Source organism: Falco rusticolus, chromosome 6, assembly GCF_015220075.1.
Source record: "Falco rusticolus isolate bFalRus1 chromosome 6, bFalRus1.pri, whole genome shotgun sequence".
In the NCBI taxonomy this organism is placed as follows: Eukaryota; Metazoa; Chordata; class Aves; order Falconiformes; family Falconidae; genus Falco; species Falco rusticolus.
In genome coordinates, this window is record NC_051192.1 from 61723723 (window position 1) to 61747484 (window position 23762).

A 23762-nucleotide genomic window follows, 5' to 3' on the forward strand; every position below is an offset into this window, starting at 1 on the left:
GCGGGGAGCCGAGAGCGAGCGCTTCCCCTTCAGGGACAGCGTGTGTTGGGGAAAGTGGGAAGCGTCTCTGGGAAGCTCGGACCTGGGGAGGAAAGCGCCTTTTTTTGCCTCTCCCGGCATCGTTTACAGCGTTTACTTTCGCGCCTCGTAGTCGCAGCGTGCCCGTTCCCAAAGTACCTGCCTTTGTGCGCGCTGCGCCCGCTGCCCATCCTCGCACCCCTCTGCAAAACCGGCCTCCGGTACAGTGGAGGTTTGTTGTGCGATGTGGAAATAAATCAGGAAAAGGACACGCCTAAGGGAGAAATGTAACTGGGGGGTCCTGTGGGGTCACGTTTGTTTTCCATTGGGGCAAATTGATTCGTCTGTCTCCTATTTCAAATAGCATTTTTCTGTGTGAGTGTATGAAATATAATTTCCTTTAGTAGGAAATCCATGCCCTCAGGAAGGAGTGGGAAGGGAGTTATATTTCCCCATTTAAAACATCTAAACTCTGGAAAGGCAGTGAGAGGCAGTCTTGATTATGATTATTTTTATTATTACTGAACTTCAGGGTCTTTAAATCTTATATTTCCAGTCTGTCCCAAGATTTCCAGTGTGGCCCAGTTATGAGGAACAGAAAAAGAGGGAAAAAAAAATCCCAGTCCTTCCAAGGGTTGCTCAAGGCACTTATACCGAGTCTTTTTTTTTTTTTTTTTTTTCTTTCTGCTTTCAAATGACTCAGTTCTGTTTGGCCAAAATACAGGAACTGACTGAGCAGTATGTATGCCTGTGCTGTGTGGAGAATATAAGCATTTCCTATAACATCTGAAAAACGCTCTTCTCGAGGCTTCAGTACTGTATTAACTCCTCTCATAGATGTTCAGAGGCATAATGACAGCCATAGTAGTCAATGGAGGGGAATGGGAAACAGTGTTACATACCTAACTGGATTCAGATAAGTTTTCGCCTAGGCCAAAGCAGAGCTGCCTCTGGGCTTTGCTCCCAGCATTTTCACTTTGGTATTTTGCTAGGAAAACTTTGACCTGTGGCCAAAAAAAAGCAGTTAAAAATAGTACAGTCGTTCTGAAAAATGCATCAGGTTAATACTTAACCCCAGTAGACTTTTTCACACTCTCTCCCTTTATACTCAACAGTGTGTTTCTTTTATTCTCTCACCTCCCCTGCCTTGGATGTAGATTAGATACACTAAAAACTGTTTATGTTTCTGAAGAGCGGTTCTAATTGCAAAATTGAGACTGGGCTTCTTAGCACTTGATTTTTGTTTTGTTTCTTATGCTTACAATGTAGACTGCTTCATGTAATACATTGGACAAATTAGCAGACCATAGGAGGGCATTAGCTAGATTGTAAATGCATATTTTCCATGGTAAAAGACATCACTTTGCTCTCTGCACTTGCTCTGTATGTACTGTTTAAAAAATCAGCAGCATGTAAAATATAATGCTAATCAATCAACTTTCCTAGCTTATGCACTCTGTATGTCTGTGTACAAAATAATGAACGACTTCAGGTTTATTTATTATTCTCACATAGGAAATTTGCAACATAATCCTTGAAAAGTTTTTTTTTCTTTTGGTCTTTGGTATTGTTGCTTTATGCTATTTGACATTAATTTTGTATTGGCATTCTGCTAGGCAGTTGAAAATACCATATGAGTATGAAAATATCATTCAAATTGCAAAATTTACTTGTTTACTAACCAGCTCACTTTCAGTGTAAATTCTCATAAGTTGAAATGTGTTTTCAGTTAAAAGTAGAAATACAGCAACAGAAACTAATAGTCAGGGAAAACATCTTAAAAAGACTAGCTGGAATGCCACTATTTCATCCTCCAAAAATAACATAACCAAAACTAAAAATGTGGAATGGAATTCAAAATGGAATTCATTTCCTTACACCGTAAAAAGTCATAAACAGCTGCTATTCTGCATTTTGTGTGCATGCTTTATTTTTGGGAAGCCGTAAAAAGCAAAAAAGTAACTGTTAATCTGCAACACATGGTGCAAATTTGAAAGATGTGAAAAGCTGAGGTAATCTGTCTTTCTCTATATACCAATTCCACTGCCTATCAAGAGATATTTTATTCATTTAGATGTGAAGAGACTTTTTTTGTGTACCTTCCCGACTACAGGATGGTTGACCACATCCATCTGTTTATTCAGCAAGAGAATCTATGAAGGAAATATATTGATTATTTTCCTTCCACCCCCCTTTGGGGCTCAAGAGAGAGTGCTAGACTTTTCTGATGTGATTTTTGCTATATTGCGTGTCTTAACACTTGTTTGTTTATGCCTGTGTTGAGCATAATCATTTGCGTTTGATTAAAATATCTTTGGAAAACACATGCAGTCTCAATTCAGAGGCATTAAGAGATAGAGAACTTGCTATTTAGTTTCTCCTGGTAGTTAGTTATGAAGGCAAAATTTAAAAAAATGCAGTTGAAATGTGACATGGTTATCACTGTCTTCTTTTTTTTCTGCTAAATTAAAAAAAATCATAGAGAACTTGCTACTCATTAGCATGGGTCAAATGCATATCCTGCATTTGGTGGGTTTCTTCTCCTTTTGGTCTGATAAAGAGATGAAAGTGCGAATGCTAGAACTGTATACAGTGTTCTACGATAGGTTTCAGCAAAAACATCTACAAAGAGAAGTGGTTTTTGCAACCTCCTTTAGACATCTACTGAGTGCGCTTCTTCTCATTGTATCATGTCAAAAGCCTGTGTTAGCTTGCCAATGCTAAGAAAAACAACTTTCTTATTGTTGCAGCTTTCTATGATATGGTCTCTTGCTCTTTTTGGTCATGTAACATTGCAGTAGTGGTTATGAAAACCTGTTTTGTGTATTAAGTTTTGATTGTGCAGATCACTTCGTAAAATTACTGCATTCTTATTATTTGTTCTTCTGCCAATTTGTATTATCCACTAATCTAATGAAGTGACATTTTTATGTGTACTGCATGTACACATTGATGATAGCACTTAATGGTATTTGACCTTGGGTGATCTATAAGAAACCCTTCTATAAATACATTCCTACCGAATAGTTCCTAGTTGACAGCTACATTTTAAGAAGAGCTTAATGGTTCTCAAATATATTTGTGGGCTTATGCTTTTGCATATATGCTCTATCTACAGTATTGACTGAGTTATTGTATTAAATACACATTATTTAGGGGGGTGTTGGTAAGCATTAGCTCAATACTTACTGTGTTCTAAAACTAGAGCAGATAGGTCAGTGTAGGCTGTGTAAAACTAATCCAGACCTTCACTTCCTTGCCATGGGTAATTGTATCACTTCAGCACATGCTGAACTCAACTTTAGAGTTTTATGGTGGTGACGAACTGCTTTGATAAATCTTACCCTCCTCCCTGCAGTTGTCTGCCTGGTCTTTTTGCTGGAGCCACAGCTGCATGCAGTTGCCTAGAGAAAGGAACTGGTGTCTGCCCTTGGTTTTGTTCAGTGCAAGCCTTAGGGTTTTATCATTAAGCTTAAAACTTGACATTACACTAAAGATGTAGAGTGATGAGTATCTTCTGCCTGTACTGCTATGGTTGTGTCAGCCTTTGAAAGAAGGAGTTCTGAAAGCTGTTAAGTAGGCAGTGCAGCAGTGAAATCATTAGCACGGTGCTGGGCTACGCTGGGAATGCATTCATGGTGGACTAAGAAATGGAGAGATGATTAGCAGGAGAGTGATTAAGTTTCTCAGAATATCAGTGCCTTAAAACTGAAAAAAAACCCCACACCAAACCACCAAACCCAAAACAAACCAGAAATTAACTAATTTGCTATTTATTTCTCTGTTAAAATAAAGCTGACAGGTAAACCGTGTATTTATGCTAGTTTGAACATGAATAGATGTTCATCTAAGTTGATCCTTGCCATTGAGACCCTAGAATTTTACTCCTAATAAAAAGTGGGTTGCAGATACAGCTGTGACTCTAATCCTTTCAATAGGTGCATCTGTCCATAGCAATCTCATCAACTGGATAGATACCAGCTTTATACGAGTGTTAATCACTAGACTGAGCTCTGTTAATACAGTGTCTGTAGATCATCATGGCTGACATGCATGTATCCCTTTGCAGGAGTTTGGCCTTAAGATCTTTCAAAGTGTATCATATTTAATATGAAAGTTGTCTTAGTTTCCTGAATTTATTGCCACATAATTTGGAAGCAGTAAAAGCAATCTGTGCGTTAATTTCAGCCAGCAAACACAGGGAAGAGCTGAAAATGCAGCAGTTAGCAGGATCTGATCTGAAATTCATTGTCCAGTAAGTAGTCAAAAGGCCAAATAATTCTCTGTTCTTGGATAAATCTTTTTTTTCTTCTTGTTTGTTACAGTTCTCATGGTGTTATTTCTCTTAGTTTCTGACTCTACAAATTTTCTATTTTTGGTCTGTAATTTCAGAACATCTACTGCAGAGTTGTGAAAGATGAGCTTTAAAGAAGCAGAATTGTCTTTTGTTCATTGTTCATGTGTGATGGATTTATATATAGCAATGTAGTTAGCTAGAAAAGGACAGTTCTATTTTCTGACAGTTTTACGTGTTCTTATATTCTGTTGTATTCTTTGCTAGGATTAAGGACTTTCCCTTTTAGTTTAAGAGAGCAAAAAAGCCAGTTTGCTCAGCTTTGATACTTTTAATTCCATATGAGATGTGTGCAGGTTTTGCGTGTGCATTCACAAGAGGAATGTTCACTCCCAGTATTACACCTGTATTGATCAGATTGCAGAGTGGGTCATTAATATCCTTTAGTTGTTCAGCCTCTGTAACAGTTTAAGGGGAGGGGGGAAAAAAAAAACCAAAACAGCCATGTCATCAGATTAGCAGAGTTCTCTTCTGCTTTGTATGTGATGGAATAAAAATTCAGGAACTCTTTGCTTTTCCAGATATTAGTCTCAGTATCAGCTGAGTAGTCTGTGCGAAAGCTGATTAAAACTATTTTTTTAAGTACATTTTCAGTTTTCAATTAATGGCAGAGCCATGCCAAAGCATTTGGCTGTTTGTCTAGTAATGCAATCCATAACAAAAGCTGCCTGATTTAAAAAGAAAAAAAGCTACTGCAGTAACCAGTCTCCACAGCTATCAGTTGATGATTTCTTGCCAATGTTTGATCTACAGAAGTATGACTGGAATTGTATCACTGCCACAGAGGAACTGACATTGGATTTTAAAGATGAAGATGTTTGAAACTTGGTAGTAGAGTTTTACATAATGAAATAATATATTTTAAAAAAAATATTTATGTTTTTATAGCCCGTAATAATGGAGTTTTTTTGGGGGTGCATGCTGTAGTGTGTCCAAGGTTGTTCTAAACTGTTATACTAAAAAGCACCAACTGTTTCTGGTAACAAATTTATTTAAAATACTTCTTGGTACATCCCATTGGTTAAGAGCAAGAATACTATGTTTATATTGGCAGCCTTTGCTAGTAATAAACTTATTTTAATGAGTCTTTCGCTATGTAAACAGAACATTGAATGTAATGCTCAGTTCCGAAGCCATACCCACTGTGTGTGAAGCTTTTGCTGCTACAGTAGTGAAATGTCAGAACACTCCCTGTATTGCCAGCGGCAGTGCATCTGCACAGCCAGTGACATTTAAGCTTCTTTAGTGCAGGTGAAGCATCACTTCTGTCCTTATTTTGAAACATTATATTAATTACCTGCTAACAAATTTTAAAGACCCTATTCTTAAAACCATGATTGGCCACCTGCTAATGTGCAGAGGCACTCTCTGTATTTGGAAGATTGTGATTCTGTGACTGTTGTCCAAATTTCACTAGGTTGGATAGTCTCTGTCAGTAACAGCTCCTTATGTGGTGTAGACTTAGCTTTTTGGGTTTTTTTCTGTATACATCTGCTACAGTTACAGCTATTGAGAGAGGGGCCTTTTTTTTCTTTTATGAAATGTCATGGAGTTCAGTTGTTTTGTTTCACAAGGAGGGATGGACGCAAATTTCTTGATTGGCTTGTGAAGCATCCCTCCTGTTCAGTCTCTGCTTCAGTTGTTGTAGGATCTGGAAGGTGATAGACATGAGAAGAAAAACAGTCTGGGTGCCACATACAAGTGATTTTTCATTATGCCTGTCTTTCATTAATTTTATTTTCTGTAGAATTGCTTACATAAGTCAAATCTTTTGCAAAAATGGTAACCAGTCACATATTCTTTGTTTTTTATGTGCCCAGATGGAGACTACTGGGTTTTGATGTTAGTGTGCAGCATTGCTACTTTAATGCCATAGTCAAATTATCATTCGTTTTTTTTAGAAGGAAGGTGTTGTTCAGATGATACAGGCAGAGGGATTAAAAAAAAGGATGTCATGCGGGAGGGTCTGAAACCTAATGTAGTGCTTTATTCGGTTCCAACTATATGAAATAGAGATGATGAAGCTTTTTTTTAAAAAACTGTACTGGAGAAGAATTTAATTATTAGAATGAATTTATGTGATCACAAGGCAACCTTATGTGAAAGTGTTTAATTCTGAATCTTGAGGATTCAGATAACTGAGTGGTTGCTTTATTGCCTCTTGATTGTCCTAAATCATGGGTACTGATTTTAGTGGTCTGTATATAAAGTACAGAATAACAGGATCCTGCATAAAGCAGGATGAAGTTTGGGTGACTCATCGAAACACAAGAATTTTTTTATACTCCAGGAGGATATAAAGAGGAGGTCACATACAGATGTGAAAGAATGTTTGAACCACGATGAAAGAAGAAAAGCTAATCTTTACCAAACATTCTTTTTATTCTTTTTTTTTTTTTTTGATCTCAGAACAAATAATGTTGACTGTTACTATTACCAAGTAAATAAATAACTAGAAGGAAGACAAATGCTAAAGTTCCACACTTTCTTTCGAGTGGTATTTAAAGTTTAACAAAAATCTTGATTACTATGTAAAGACTGTAATACATCATTGTTCTTTGACCGTGTCTGTCACTGCTGTTACAGGTAGTTGTCCAAACTCCGTAGGTAGTAGTTGATTAAATATCAAACATTGCTCTCTTAAGAACATAATTTACCCTACTGTGGTGTAGATATATATGGGGAAATAAATACCTCTGGGTGTTGCTTGGAAGTTACTTTTTATTGAATGAGCTGTGAATTTGGAAAAATTAGTGTACTCGTGTTTGTTCTTGCTGTACAACTTGATTGAGACCCTCTTTTTTTTTTCTTGTTCAAAATGGAGTGCTGCATCAATAAATTCACTGTAGTGTGTATGTGCACATCTTCAAAGAGACTATGCTCTAAAAATTGTAAAGCACTGGTTTTGGTAGAGGGGTATACAGTCATTTGGCTTGCTTATGCTGTGAAAATCTATTTCATATGGAAAATAGTTTTAAACTGGTTTTCCCTGTGGTTTCTGAAACTGGTTTGTTCTGGTGTCAATTTTCAGTTTAGTGACGATTATTTTGAGTGCAAGATTAGGGAGACAAGCCTTGTCGTTTGTTGCTTGTATAGGACACAGGTTTTTATTTGTAAATGACTTTTAGCACCATCTGGTATACAGGGAAGTGCATGTTGTGGTAGACTTCTAACATGTGCAGCTAAAGTCACAGAAGATGTTATGGGGTTACTTAATATTGCTTCCACCCCATCTAACACAATTTTATAACCATGCTTGACTTCTGAATGCTCTTTTTTGTGGATTTTTTAAACTTTTGTGATAGAATAATCATGAAGTCTCTCACTATAGGAACAGAATTATTCCTTCTAATAGTGCAAGAAAGTAGAGGAGAGCAGGAAATAATACCATGTTGGAAACTGTTGGTTTAGTGAATAATGAAAACCCTTCTAATGCCAGCTGTACACGTGCATGATCTGGTTTCATTAGTGAACATTTCAGGACCTCTTCCACCAACAGTAAAAGTCAGCCCACTTAGGCATTAAGCCATACTTTTTATTTCTTGGCCTATGCAATTTAATGACCTCTTTGGGGTGTATAAGCCTGGACTGTAAAGTACACCTCCCACACCCCACATCTTTATTTTATTCTTTCATATCAAAAGTGACTTAAAACAACTACTTGAATTACTCATGTGGCAAGGAGGTAGTGACAGTTTATGACTGTACTGCAGCTACTGCTATTAATTTAAACATTATTCTATGTTTATTTTTTTCCCTGTGAGTACAAAGTAGTTAGTAATTGTGTTAAACTTAAGAGTAAGCACCTGAACTAAGCTACAGATCTGATAGGGAAAGCTTAAAAATAACTGTGATTTCAAAATAAAAGTGTTCCTATTACTAAATCATGAAGTTTTGTATTGCCTTGGGTTTTTTAATTGCTGTCAAGTTCACTGTTCAGTATTACTATGAATGAATTAATTCAATTATATGGCATGTGCCTCTTTTATTTTATTTTTTATTTATTTTTCTTAATCCTCATCCCTATGGGTTTCCTCACTGTTCATCTCCCCAGAACTGAAGGACTTGTCTTGACTCTGGAAATGGTGGCATTTATGTCAGTGAAAGTGGAGAGCAGCAGAACTCTGGTTGTCAAAATTCTGGTGGCAAAATCTGAATGCAGCAGCAAATAAGGTAGCAGAAACACTGCTTTGTATGTGCATAGTGTTTCTTCTGTTTCAGGAATATTTTAAGCTTGAATTAAAAGATAAATATATAAGAAATAATAAATACACTAACACAAGCTGCATCTCCTGATAAATGCTATCCTGGCAAATTGTTTTAATTTTAGCTATCCAGCTAGTTCTCTGTTTTGAAAATAATTTGTTAGGATTATGAAGAAAACTTCTAAATATGGACAGTATGATGAAGAACGGTTGGTACATGTAGAAGCTTGAAACAGTAGCACCATGAGGTGTGAATCACTTCATTTATTTTAATGGTTGGCTGCCTCTGAAGAAAGGCAATTTAATTGTTAAAATAAACTGTTTCAGTGCTCTTCATTTTTTAAGAAGAAATACCAGTATTTTTTCTGATGTGTGCCCTGCAGTGTTTCCTAAGTGCCAGAAGTCCCCTCTTTACCTGTGAGAAAATCTTTGCCAAAATTCAGTAACATTGAAGGGTAACTTTAAAACCAATTCTGTAACATATGACACTGTTAAACCTCCTAGATCTTTTTTATATGAGACTACTTCAGGAGTGACTTCACTGAACCAGAAAGCTGGAGACAGCATTGAGCCTGACTGTAGAGTTTAAGTTGTCTATGCAGTATGGTATGGCTGAAAGGATGTGTGGTAATACAATATTCATGTTTTGAAATCACACTGTCTAAATTTATGAGGGAGGATGCACAGCATATCTTTCAGACTTAGATATAAATTGGTGAAGTTTCAGTATATTTGAAATCCAAGTATTTTTTAATTAAATGAAAACCAAGCAATATACAATGAAGTTATATCAGTTTATCAACATGTTACATCAAATGGATGCTGAATGTAAGGTGTGAGTGGAATGGCATTGTGTAAGCTGTTTTGAGGTTTTGTAGTATGTAGAAAACGGGATTGAGGAAAACTCTTATACACGTTTTAGTCCAAGGTAAAAAAAAATTAGTTATATTTTGATTTCAAGCTTTATTTGTAGTGCATAAACATCAGAAGAGCATAGCATGTGATTGGACTCCTTTCTTGGCATATGAGAATTGTTCTTGGTTTTATACACAAAGTAGTTTTCTGAATTGTTTTATTTTCTAATGTCTGAAAACTAACCCCTGTTGGGTTAGTTGTCCTCTAAAACAGAAGGAGGGGTAGGGGAAAGATGCAAACATGCTTAATGCTGTAGTATCTTACAGTCACTGATGCTGAAAGTACATATGGATCATGAGAGCATCATAACATTTTTGTCTTTGTTTTGATTGCATGCAAAATAATCATGAAAGTAAATAAAGCAGCATGGTAGTCTGTAAGTCTCTATAACAGTAAACCAGACAGCGTCAGGGTTCTGCCATGTTCTAGCTGGCATGGTATTGCTGTGTCCCTAGTGTTAAGTTCTTAGCCTGTGGCTATCCAAAATCATGCTGTGGTTGGCATGGGGAATGGAGGTCTCGCACAGGGGCTCAGGTGCTGCTGTTGTTTCACTTGCTACAGATGCAGTCTTGGAAACCGTCGTTCACCCTGAGCACTGTCAAAATTCATTTTAAGCATAAATTGCTGGTGGTTCTGCTGGTTTTGGACTTAATTGCTAGATTAGACACAGTGTGACAGAACAGGCTAAGAAATACTGTGGTGAAATGTGGTATTGCCATTCTTGCAGCACAGCAAGAGATAGTAAAGTAGAAACAGGAGATCTTTTAATCTAAAATAATACAACTCCAGTTATCTGGTCTTATTCCTATGTTCACTTTCTGAAAATGCTGCTGTGTGAGTAAAGGGATGTAGCCCTGTTCTTTAATAAATTGTTTTTATATGTTTGAACTCCCTTGGACAGTAAGCTGTGTATAGCTAGTTGTGTGCAGATTTTACATGAAGGGTAGTAAGGAATAAAAAAAGAAACCCAAGTCAGTTACAGACCAACTTTTGTCTGGAATGGCCTGAAACATTAGGGTCATGCTTTTACCTAAATGTTGTGAGGTGAAGCTGATAAACTGTTTTTTGTTTATGTAAGGACTTTGTTTCCCCAGATATAAGTGCTCCTTTAGTAGACAGCTAGTAATAGTCTCTACTTGCTGTAGGGTAGTGCTTCACTGGTGTGACTGTTTTGTTTCTATTTAGCTCATGGGTGTTGTGCTCTGTACTTGAGTGTGTATATATATAGGACGTGTGCTGCAATGCTGTTACTAAAGGTATAGGTAAATTTTCTTCTTCCCTGCAACATTTAGCTGAGTGCATACACCTCTTTTTACCCTAGTGATCTTGAAGGGAGTTTTTCCTTCAAGTGTAAAAAACGGGATTCCTTGAGAAAGCAACTGATTCAGATGACTCTTGTGGGAATTGTTCTGCTCAGGTCTAATGGAAAGGCAAGATAGTATTTGCCTATCGGAACTGCTTGTTGCCAAAGCTTAAGGAAATTTTAGGAAACAAGTTACTGTCTATGGGAAAACTATTTTCTGCTTATAAAACCATGATGAGCTTGAAATCTATTTTCTATTTCACTTTGTTTTCCCAAGTAATTTGGGATATTCACTTAGCCCTGGATTTTTGGCTGTATTTTTATTTCACAATCATGTTTTTTTGATTCTGTGCAGATTTGTCTCTGGAATACAAAGAATGGGGAAACTGATCATGTTGGAATAAACACGAGCTAAATAAACTGAAAAATATTCTTCCATTTAAAAATTTTTTAGCTACCAGGAGCACAGCAGGTATTTTTAATACCAGTATGTAAAACTCTGATAGAATTGTAATTTAACTGTCTCATTAAAGACAGACATGCATTGCATGTCTTCTGTTAAATGACATGGTGATTAAGGCAATGTTTCATTGCTCAAATGTATGAAGATAATGCCACTACCTTGTAAAGTTATTATCTATTGGAAGAAAATTCTTATACCTGGTTTAAATTTTACAGTGCCTAGGAATCTTTCCTTGTAGTAGCTTTATCTTGAAAAGGCTGTGAAATAGTCCCACAATTCTGAAGATACAAGGTACTTAATTTTCAGTTTGAGACCAACGGTTCCTGAGGATGTGGGTTCCTTTGTGAAGATCTCTATCAGTCATAGACAAAGACCTTTAGAATGTCTTTCTGTCTTTTCAGATAAGCTCTGTCGTCATCCGTTCAATAGCCATGAGTACTCAGGGGATTAGGGAAACCCTAAAATGCTGTAGGATGTAGTATCTGTCTCTGAAAGACTTATAGAAGCAGAAAGAGATGAGATTTTGCAGATGCAAGCTTACTAAATAGGCAGTTATGGTCCCTGGGTTACACAACTTTGGGCTGCAATGTGGAGGTAAATACAGCAGTAATTAAGACTAGTCTAGCTATTCTCAGGTAGTCTATAAGGCTTTGAAGGAAGGAAGAGACTACAGAGAAGGTGACCCTTTTACTCCTAAAAAAGTGGGTGCAGCCAAGGACAGTCATGTGATATGTATGTGCAAAAAATTATTAATGGAGCCAACTTAGCTTTTCTGTCATAGGAATAGCACATTTAGAAGAGGAATAGACATTATGGTCTTGATAATTGAAATAAGGTTTTCTGGATTTTTTTTTTTTTAATAGTCTAGATTTTTTTAAGTTGTGTATATTTTTGTATTTATTTAAGGGCTTTAGTCATTAAGAGTAGTAAAATTTTTTTGTGTATTTAACAAAAATATATTTATTTTCTGGGAGTTTGTAAATGAACCAATAAAATTGTATGCAGTTGGAGGGAGATACCAAGCAGCTTTTAATATTAGAAAAATAAATGTTCAGAAATCTGAAGAAGACAGGAGTTTTTTGGTTTGGGAAACTGAAGCTGAGTGATCTCAGAAACTTTTTAACCCGTGTCTTTCTCCCTTTGTTAGCCATTTGTTTTTAAATGGATCCATATAACTGAGTTCCACAAATAGTTTATCAGTTAAAGAAGTAGCTCCACCTGCTTTGATGGGGCACCTCCCTAATGATGACACAAATATTTGTGCCGATGTGTTGTGAATTGATTTGAGTTACTAATCTGGATTAAAACTAACCTGAATCATTTTTCCAGTTAATCCTGGCAGATTTGCAAAACACAGTGGTAACTACCACTGTGACATTTAAAAAAAACCTAACAACCCACAATCCTACACCTGTCCAAAACAAACTAAAAAATCCACAGTGTATCTCCTTTCCTCAAAGAACTAGGTTTCAAATGAATGGTGTGTTTATTAATTAAAATATGCAGCCTACTTTTTTTGAGTGCAGGCCATAAGCTTTGTGTCCTACCAGTGTCTGTAATGAAACTTTGAAGGGAGCACGGGGACAAGACCAAAGCTCTGTACACTGCTGTGCAAATACTGTAGCTACTTTCAAAATTGCAGAGAACTTAAATTAAGCTCAAATCTGCTAATACAAACTTAAGAAGAAAAGAGAAATAGAATAAAAGAGTGAAGTAAGTTTTGATATCGCATTCAGACCTATATAAGAAAGTAATGGGGTAATAGCACACCATCTTACTAGCCTATCTACAGAGAAAACTGTAGAAACTGGAAAGGTTTATTTTAGAAAAGAAACTTGTAAAAGGCCAGTTCCTATTAGTACTTTTCTACGTTTGCATTCAAGTAACATAAACTTATTTTTTGCACTGTATACTGTTGATTTAATCGGTTGTTTCTTCCCCTCTGTTTTAGGAAAAAAACAGGATTCTGTGTGTAAACAAGCTTGTTTTAAAAATTAGTAATGGCTCATGTTTTCTTCTGAAAAGAGCAGGCATTAATGGAATCCATCAACATACAAAATGCCAAAATGACTAATTTGAGGTCTTAGCTGTCAGTTGTTCTTAGTGCCATGTTACGATTGCTCCATCTCTGATATGTATGTTGTGTTACAGTGGCGCAAAGCAGGCTGAAACCAGTGCAGCCTGCTTTGATACCTGACTGGATTAAATTATACAAATACTAATTTGTCCTTACACTTACTCATTGTCTTCTGATTTCATATTCTCCCATCACAGAATGGTTGCGGTTGAAAGGGACTTCTGGAGATCATCATCACATCAGGGCAACATCAACTACATCAGTAGTGTTATATTGAGTCAAGATTGTTTAAGTGTAAAGGAAAAAATGCGTTACTTCTAGGTTGTTAATGGAGATATGGGTATGTTTATCACAGATAAAACTCTTCTGAAGGTTCCACAGAAAACAAATGCTTAATGTTACAGCTGGTAAAAGAAAAAGGTATTTTTAATGATGGATGACATTTACAAATTATTAAGAAAATAGCTGAGTATTGATGTAGACTGTCTTTTCCAGTACTGATGACAGAAGTCTTTCAGAATCGCAAAATGGTTTGGCTTAGAAGGGACCTTTAAAACCATATAGTCCAACCCCCCTCCCACAGGCGGTAGGACATTGTCCACTGGATCGTGTTGCTCAAAGGCCCACCTAACCTGGCCTTGAACTTTTCCAGGGATGGAGCATCCACAGTTTCTCTGGGCAGTCTGTTCCAGTGTCTTGCCACCCTCACTGTAAAAGATTTCCCCTTATGTCCAATCTAAACCTTCTGTCTCTCGGTTTAAAAATGTTGCCTCTTGTTGCTACAGGCAACAAGTTAAAAAAAAAGTCTGTTAAAAACTCTCTGTCTTTCTTGTAAGACTCCTTTAAATATTAAAAGCTTGCAGTAAGGTCTCCCCGCAGCCTTCTCTTCTCCAGGCCGAACAGCCCCAACTCCCTCAGCCTGTGCTCACAGGAGAGCTGCTCCAGCCCCCTGACCATGTCTGTGGCCTCCTCCGGACCCGCTCCGACAGGTCCATGTCTCCCCTGTGCCGAGGGCCCCAGAGCTGGACCCGGCGCTGCAGGGGGGTCTCGCCGGAGCGGAGTGGAGGGGCGGAATGCCCTCCCTCGCCCTGCTGCCCACGCTGCTTCTTGTGCAGCCCACAACAACTGGCTTCCTGGGCTGTGAGTGCACATTGCCAGGTCACGTCCAGCTTCTCATCCACCAGTACTCCCAAGTCCTTCTCAATCCATTCATCTCCCAGTCTGTTTTGATACTGGGGGACTGCCCTGACCCAGATGCAGGACCTTGGCTTTGTTGGACTTCACGAGGTTCACATAAGGAATAGACTCATAGTTTACTGGAGTTAAAACTGGAATTAGAATTCTTGATTCTTTGTCTGAAAATCTTACAAAACTGTCAAATAGGATTTGTGGAGGGAACAGACACTTACTGTGTCACCACAGTCAGTTTTATGTTCAGTTTATTTCCTGTTTGTAGCCTGATATTAAGCAATTCAGAGTCCTGTTTTGGTAACAAAACAGATTGTGGGTGGTACAAAAAATATTTTCTTTACCTTAGAGTGCAGGAACTGTGACAGGATCACTTTCTGTATATACTGAATCTCCTGATCAGACATGCTACAGGAAATTTTCTTTCAGAGAAGTATGTATACCAGGGGATAGTATTAGTTTTTTTCATAGAGTTCCTTTTTTGACAACACTAATGTGAAACATGAAGTACAGCGAATCCAAAATCTGTATTGTTATACTGTGCAGCTGTTCCCAAAATGTTAATTTATCATCTCTTTACAAAAGAGGTGAAATGAGTTTCTCTGTCACAGTGGAGAGTTTCTTTGGGTGTTTGTACATTCTATCATCTCTCCCTTTTATTATACATTCCTTTCCCCAAGATAAACAGATTAGATAGCTAGACTAAGATATTTTATTTTATTATTTAACAAATCATGAAAGTGAAATGGATCCTAGAGAGATGGATTCCTGAAAGTCTTTTGAAAGGCACTTTGGGGCAGGGGAAATGCTTTTCAGAAACATTATTATGGTGCAGTTTTACAAGCACTTACTATGCATGTTTAGCTTAAAACGTTTTAGTAAATACAAGTTAGTGGGTAGGACTACTTATGGGCCCAGAATTAGACATGAGGTTGTTCTAGTCCAGAGGACCATGGATTTGGTAATTGATGCCAGTGACTGTATTTTGTTTTTTATAATCTCTCTGATGTGCAAGATACTTGTTGTACCCACTTAATTTTAATCTTTCTTCTCATCTTAGAGCAACATGGAGCCATTTCAGTTAACAAATGAAGTCTGTTTCCTAATAAAAGTATGTTTCGTTTAAGTGGATTCCTGACATATTAGACCTAATGTTTGAATGTGTATTTTGTTAGCATAGTCATTACTGCTTTGAAGCTGAACAGTTTACCTTATGTGAAATTTAATAATAAATTCAGTAATCTAGTAATATATTCAACTTCTGTGGAATTCCACCCCTTCTTTCCCAGGTATTTCACTGTATTTTTGGAGTGAGTTTTGTATGCCTTATGAAGAAATAATTGGAGGAAGAGGAAAGGGCAGACATCCTGGGCTCACTGATGATTTTATTTTTTTCAGACTCCAGATGTTTTGTTCTGTTATCCATGTGAAACTTGAATTGGAATAGCTGGAATGTTTGTAACTGTGCCACTGTGATGAAAATCACAGGATTAAAATTACTGATTTATCACATCCTTAAATCGGAACAGTGATAAAACCTTTTTTTTTTTTTTTTTTTTTCCCCTTAAAAGATTGTATTCTAAAGACATTGAATGTTTTACATGGTACTGTCTGCTTTTCTCTGAGATCACTAATAAGGACTACCATGTGCCTTGGTATGCATATGTGTGTGTACCTGGAAGTTATTTTTTCTTTATGTTACTGAAAGTGAATTTTGACAAGAGATTTGTTTCATGTGCATGACTTGAGTAATTGCAAAAATGTGTTGCTCTTCATATCCCCTATGATTACTTAAGTAACTTTATTTTCTGAGTTATTAATCCCCTTTGACAAATATGAATACGTAACACTGGAAATAATAATGAAAACTGTTCTTCAATGTTTTGAGTGAGGAAATACGTACATTACCTGTGCTTTCTTTCCTCTGAGCTTTACAGTACATTTAATTGGGTCATATTGGCTGACAGGTGTTCTGTCCCCTTAATCTCCTTTTGCCAAGCATTTAGTGAAAAATACTTCAGTTTTATGTAGTTTGCTCTACCTTGGTGCTAGCTGCACTACTTTCATTATGCTAGTCTTTGAAAAGCATTTTCAACCCAAACTGTCAAATAAGAACCAGCTATTATCTCTTTTTCTCTCCTTTCTGTTTATGTGCACACAGTACATCTTTAAATATATTTCATAAATTTGAGATAAATTGTAGTATTTCCTAATCACTTGTTTTATAAGTAATTGTGGTAACTGCTAATCTCTATTGTACATAGAAGAAACTTTCTGCCACAAATTTAAAATGTTGTCGAAAGAACACACTTCAGGGTTATGAAATGCATTTTAAAAATGAGCTTGACATAAGTGAAGAAAGCTACAGTCTTGTCTCAGACTTGTAAGGCTGGCTGCCTTCAGAGCTCCTGTAAGCTTTCTTTGTCTTTAGAGTTTGGGAAATTGTATTCACTTTTCCATAATCTATTATGCTGTCTTCCTCAATGATGATATTTGGAGACAAATCCTGTAGCAAGTAAGCACCATCTGACTAGGAAACGGAGCTTGTACTGGAGAAGTTGATGAGCTTTTCTGTGATCCTTAATTTGTGTGGAATTTCATTCTCTGTTTTTGGACTGGTCTCTCAAACACTTAGGCTTCTAGATACAGATGATAAAACTCATCTCTGCTGCAGAAAGCCTCTTTGCTTGAGGAACGTAATTATAGACCAGGATCTTCAGGTGGGAGGTTCACACTGATGTCTTGATACTGCAAGGTGCAGTTCGTGAACACAGTGTTTCTCAAGGAGTGCGACAATCTTCAAAGTCTAAATCAACCACAGGAGCCAAATGTATTGAGACAGCTGCTCTGGCTGTGGAGGAATACTGCAGTGTTTTGTACAGCAGGACTAGGCTCCAGAAGTCTTCATGTCCATAAAATTGTATGGCAGTACTCCAGCCAAGATCTAAGATAAGCCTTAGTCATTCGCTTATCTGCAGAATGGGATAGGAAGTTGAGGAGGAAAAGTGTAGTTTGGATTTTTGCAGGGTGGATTTTTTTTGAAGGGTAGGGAGGGTGGAGGTTTTCAAGTTGACAGTGCAGATACATGAAACTCAGGATAAACATTCTTTCGAACTACTTAATATAAATCCAAACAACACTTTTATGAGAGGGGTTATGACCTTTATCTTAAATAGAATGAGAAGGAAAAGCTATTTGAAGAGGTGATGTAACCATTTGTCTACAGAGGATGGATCAATTTAAAATAGAATTATTTAAATGACAATAGTTTATGATTAATCCTTGCCCAAAAATATATACGTATTGATATAGCTGCATGTGTATTAATTTACAGCTGAATGTGACCCATGTAAATATGACTTTCCTACAAATTACCTTTCTCTTTTTCATTCTCTCTATATTTCCTGCTCTGTTTCCTAAGCAAAGGGAGGTACTATATTCATGTTTGAACAGTTTTATGTTTAGTTATATATTCACTATTTTCACATTTTGTTTTTTTGTTTTGTTTGTTTGTGAGGAAATAAATGATGAATTTGGTGGATGACTTAAAAATACGTAGGGAGTGTTTTGTTCTTGAGACAGCTATCTGTCCTGTTGTTTGTGAACCATAACTCAGCAAAATGCAGAATATTTTCTGTGGATAAACTAATAGCTATTGATAGTATGCTTAGCATATTTTTCTTACAGTTACGAAAATTCTCTGTTCTTAAAATAGACTGATTAGTGTGACCAGAAACACTCGATACATCTTCTTTTGAATTTAAGTTGCACTGGTAGAATAAAAGAAACAACTTCTTTACAGTTTTGTGGTCCAGTGTCTGTGTTGTTTCCCCTCCCCCGCTTCCACCCCCACCCCCACCCCATTTTTTTCAAGTTGGAATGACATGACATTTTCTCAGGAGTAATTTCCCATGTATCTAACTGATCTGTCTTGGTTGCTGTGTTCTTTCTGCTGGCTTTCATTTTACTTATCTGGCCCTGCAGTTAGCAGGTTTAGGAAGCTAAATGGCCAGAACTGAAAACTGCAAAAGACCTGGCCAGTTTAGCTCCCTAAGCTGGCTTGCTCAAGATGAGAAAGGCATCACTGCTGAGTCAAAGGAGGGGTGGGGATTTTTGTTTAGGGGTGGGGAGACTGGTTTAGACTGTCCTGGAACTTCATCCTCAGACCTTGAATAGATCATTGCTGTATGCAAACATATGCTGCTTGACTGGTAAATCTGCAGCCCTGAAAATTACTGTGGGTTGCTATAATTGATTTACTCATTGTTAGATGCCTGCAACATACACAGCTTTGGAAGCAAATGATAACGTTAACCGGCTTTCAAAGTTTGTTTTGAGAAGAGTGAGGTGGAGTAAGTTCTTGAGACATCCATCTTAACTGTTGTGTATATCACATTTCACTTAACTATAGCATAGGCTTGAGCTTCCAATTTCTCTGCAGTTTTTATTCAAATGCTTCTTGATAGCATCAACAATGTGATGGCTGTTTACTACAGTTTGGGGCAAATGGAAAAAAATTAGCTTCAATGGTTCTTTTACGCTGGTCCTTGATGCAACATGTATATTAGAATGCCCTATAATGGTCATTACTTCATGTGAAAATTATATGAATTGGTCAGTTTTAATAAAAAGTACAAGCTGTTCACTAAATTCCATGTCAGAAGCCCTCCTACAGAACTACTTTTGATCCTTTTTCCTCAGTGAATTTAAAAGAAGCAATTACCGACATATTTTACAATTTCAACATTTTCACGTTTGTTATTTGTGGAAGTCCTTCAGGCTTTGTTAAAAGATGCAGCAAATGGATTACTTCATCATGTATTCCAGGAGCCACTTACTACAACTTCTAGGCTTTTTTTTTATTTTACCTTTAGTGCAATCCTATTAAAATTATTTTAATAGACTATAATATGTTTAGACATAAGTTTCAAATTTATTAACTTTATTTTTTAAAACTTGCATTTTAAAATAACATTTTTACATTCTGTATGGCTAATGTGTGCAATACCTATTATGATTTCTTTTGTATAAGCCAGATAGTGAGATGCTGAGACCTGGAGATAGGAGATGTAGGAGGGATAGACTGCATAGATTTTATTTATAAGTCTCTTAGGTGCATTGTTGTTAATGTCATGTTAGGGAAGGAATGTATAAGAGGGGAGAGCTTGTATTAATGGTCTCATTAACATAACCTTTTTAATGAAGGGCTTAATTGGTCAAAAGCTGTGTCTAGGTAAAGAGGTGAAATGACATCACACAGCTAAAATCTAAATATTGGGAAAAATTCTGTGTTTAACTATGAACTGTGTTCCAAGAAATTATGGAAAATAAATACTATGAATGTAAAACTGCAGCTTCCTATGGCCACCCAGGCACTCAGTTGATGTTGGTGTTCTAAAATCCCAGTAGTTTATGCAGTGATATATCGCCTTAGGAGATGGTGCCAGGCTAGACCCTCTTTTGCTCCCCACTCAGGTTTTTGAAGTGCTACTAAATAACGTTTCTATCCAGCATTTGCTAATTTACTGGCAGCATTTTTCAGTTACATTAGGTACTTTTGTTGCATTTCACTGTGTAGTCTTGCTCGCTCAAAAATTTGCTTTGAAGCCTGTGGAAGTTAAAGTGCTTATAATAAAGCTACAGCTTAATTAAAAATGTGTGGTAAATGTAATATTTTATCAGAAAATGCTGAGTTAGTTATCGTTTCATGCAACAGACCACGAACCTCTTTCTAAATGGTTATTAACAGTAGTTATGTAGAATTTCTCTGCTTTTGTGAAGTTGGTGGAGTGCTATTATTTAGCTGTGAAGTAGGCTTGAGTATTGCTTTTCCCATCAACTAGACTGAAAAAATGGAAAACCTTCAGAGAGCATTCTAAAGAAAGGAACTAAGCTGATGGAAAAACTGGTGTCCTTCACAGGTCTGTGTGTGCATCTAGGGGAAGACAGAACAGCTGAACTGTTGTAATATAAAGAGAAGAATTCTGAAAGTTGTTGTTTAAAAGCTTTACTTCCTTAAAAAAATCTCCAGTCTTCAGAAGTTTGTGGTCTTCTCAAGCTGAAGATTTTGAAAGATCTTTTACTGCCTGGTCTGATGAGAAGAGCAGCATGCATTGTTAATACAGCAGACCTCTTCACATGCAATGAAGAAAAAAAAATAGTTCTAGGGAAAAAATGGCATGGCAACTTGGACTGTGTAGTTGAGTTTAAAAACCTGTAAATGTACTGACTAAGACATCGCAACTCTGAAGAAGACATAAGACCGTGGTGAAACATTTCATATTAAAATCAGTTAATGACATATTATGGACATAATGCAAGATCAGCTTTGAGAGAATTAAATCTTGTCTGGGAACTGAGCTGAGATGGAGCTATACAAGGAAAGAAACCCCAAGAAGAAAAAAGCAGGAAATGAGGAAGGAGGTGGGCCCGTGCAAACCTCATGAAGTTCAAGGCCAAGTGCAAGGTCTTGCACATGGGTCAGGGCAATCCCAAGCACAAATGCAGGCCAGCTGGAGAATGGATTGAGAGCAGCCCTGAAGAGAAGGATTTGGGGATTTTGGTTGATGAGAAGCTCAGCATGACTCAGCAATGTGTGCTCACAGCCCCAAAAGCCAACCATATCCTGGGTTGCATCAAAAGAAGCATCCCTCTTTGTGCTGGTGAGACCCCACCTGGACTTCTATGTTCAGATCTGGAGCTCCCAAAATAAGGAGGACATAAACCTGTTGGAGGGAGTCCAGAGGAGGGCCATTAAGGCGATCAGAGGGCTGGAGCACATCTCCTATGAAGACAGGCTGAGAGAGTTGGGGTTGCTCAGCCTGGAGAAGAGAAGGCTTCAGGGAGACCTTTCACTATTTAAAGGGGCTTATAAGAAAGACAGGCTTTTTAGTAGGGTCTATAGCAGCAGGACAAAGGGGTATGGCTTTAAACTGAAAGAGGGTAGATTTAGATTTGGTATTAGGAAGAAATTCTTCACTATGAGAGTGGTGAGACACGGGAACAGGTTGCCCAGAGAAGCTGTGGTTGCCCCATCCCTGGAAGTGCTTGGGGCCAGCTTGGATGTGGTTTTGAGCAACCTGGTTTAGTGGAAGGTGTCCGTGCCAAAGAACTAGATGATCTTTAAGGTCCTTCCGACCCAAACCATTCTATGATTCTATGATGATGAGCACAGGAACATGGCTTTGTTAAATAACTACTTCTGGTGTTGTATTACTGATACAGTTAAAGCACCACTTTTGAAAAAGCCTTACATATTAAACTTCTTCATGCTTCAGTAGAAATAAGGCAATTCAGTCAAGATTCACTTATTGTAGTGCAAAGTCATAAGAAACTTTTAGGTTTTCTTCACTTCTGTAGCATGAAGAGCTGGTGCAACTTGGTTTGCAAGTGGAAGTTGCAAAAGCAGTTACCTCATTTTCATGCCTGCTGCACAGAATAGCTTACATCTGCATTTGCAGGGACAGTACTTAGTGTTCCTCTGAGTTCCCAAGAAATCACAGCATAAATTTCCATTGATCTTCATGCTTCTGTCTTACTTTAATACGTGCATTCAGTCCATTTCTGTCCAAGGAAGGACTTGGATCTCTTAGTGAAACATGAGGTGTCAGCAGGAAGGTTGTGCAGCTGGGAGGTGACTGTGTCATCAGGCTTTCGGAGGGGTGCTTGGAAGTCTCTGAATACCTCCTTATTTTTGACTTGGTGAGAAAACTTAAAAGGAGGGAGTTGGTTTACTAAGATCATCACTACTTGGAAGAGTATGCTTAATTACAGTGTGCCATAATTATGTAGTCAGTCAGAAAGTGAGTTTGCATAGAGCGTTGTGATTCACACTGTCACAACTACATTGTAGCTTCATTTTTTTTCTGTTGCTAATGTCAGAGTTTAACAAATGTAAGATACCACACTTTGAGTTGCAAGTTTGACGTGCATAGTTTGGATAAATTACAAGTGTCTGTAATATTGTTAAAAATGCCTGCTTTTCACACAAACATTCGCACAGTAGCACATACAGATGGCTATGTGTTATGTAGCACCTGCTTAAATTTGAGGCTGATCAGAAAATTAAATAATTTTCCCATTTAATCATGTACTTACTAGAGGATAGTACTTGAGCAGCTGTTTGTAGGGCTGGGCAGGTGCCCTGTTCTGCTTTTGTTCAACTATTTCCTGTAGCGAGTGGAAGATTTTTAAAATGAGGCAAAGTATGGTTATAATTTCCTAAACATTTTAGAAGATTAAAGCATCATACTGTTAACTTTGCACATACAGTCTTAATTGCAACAACTGAGCGGGTAGGAATCGATACATAGCAAGGCACGGTTGTAGGTTTCCATGTATATTACAAAGTAAGATTGGATTGCAAATTTACCGGTAGCTTCAGAACTTGGGAGACTTGTAGAAATGTTGTCTTAATATGATTTCTGCATACTTATTGCTAATTTTCCCATGGTAGATTTTTTTCCTAGGGCTTTTTTTAATACAAAGAAATCTAAAATTGTGCTAGTAAGAGGCTTCATTATTAAAATGTTTCTTCAGGACAAAGGGAGTGAGTTAATGTCTTCATGAGCATTCTTGTTAATTGAATAGCGCAACTGTAAATGTAAAATTGATACGCAGAACAGCATGTCCTAGCAAACAATCCTGATTGCTGGTAAACTGTTCTGGTAAAGAAGGGTAGTGTTCATTCAGCTAGAATAGAATTTCATGTCAGAAATAAGGATAAGGCTTCTGCTCAGAGGGCAGCGTTGGCTTTCACATGTAGCTGAAGAACAGTCTCCTAGTTTTGAAAATACTTCTCTGTGGGAGGGATGGGCTTTTTTTCTTCCTCTTTGCAGTTTTCAGAGACAGGTGTTGCCATGAGGTAGAAGGGAAGAGCTGGCAAATTACAGGCAGGGAAGCAGCTCTGAAGGCTTCTTAGTACAGGGGGGAGTTCTGGTTCTTGTTCCTGAATACATAAAGGGACATAAAGCCTGTGCACCTGACCATGGGCAAATGGGACCAGAGTGACTGTCCCCTGTCTGTGGCCATGATTCCTGCTCGCCTCTCAGCAGTGCACCATGCAGTGCACAGCCCTGGATGGCTGCAGGGGAACAGGCAGCTATTTCTCAAGTGCTGCTGCTGCGAGATAGGCTTCTTCACAGCCTCAGCTGATGGACATAAGAATTGCTGTTGGTTTTGCTAGGAGTGCTCAATAACGGTAAAGCAGTTGAACCCTTTTAAGCATGTGTTTGGATGTA

General features: G+C 37.6%; 1 protein-coding gene across 3 annotated transcripts in view; it reads left to right on the top strand.

The window, feature by feature from the left end:
• Positions 1 to 23762, top strand: part of ROCK2 (Rho associated coiled-coil containing protein kinase 2) — a 100908-nt gene that overhangs the window by 1007 nt on the left and 76139 nt on the right. The gene's annotated exons all lie outside the window — the stretch shown is intronic.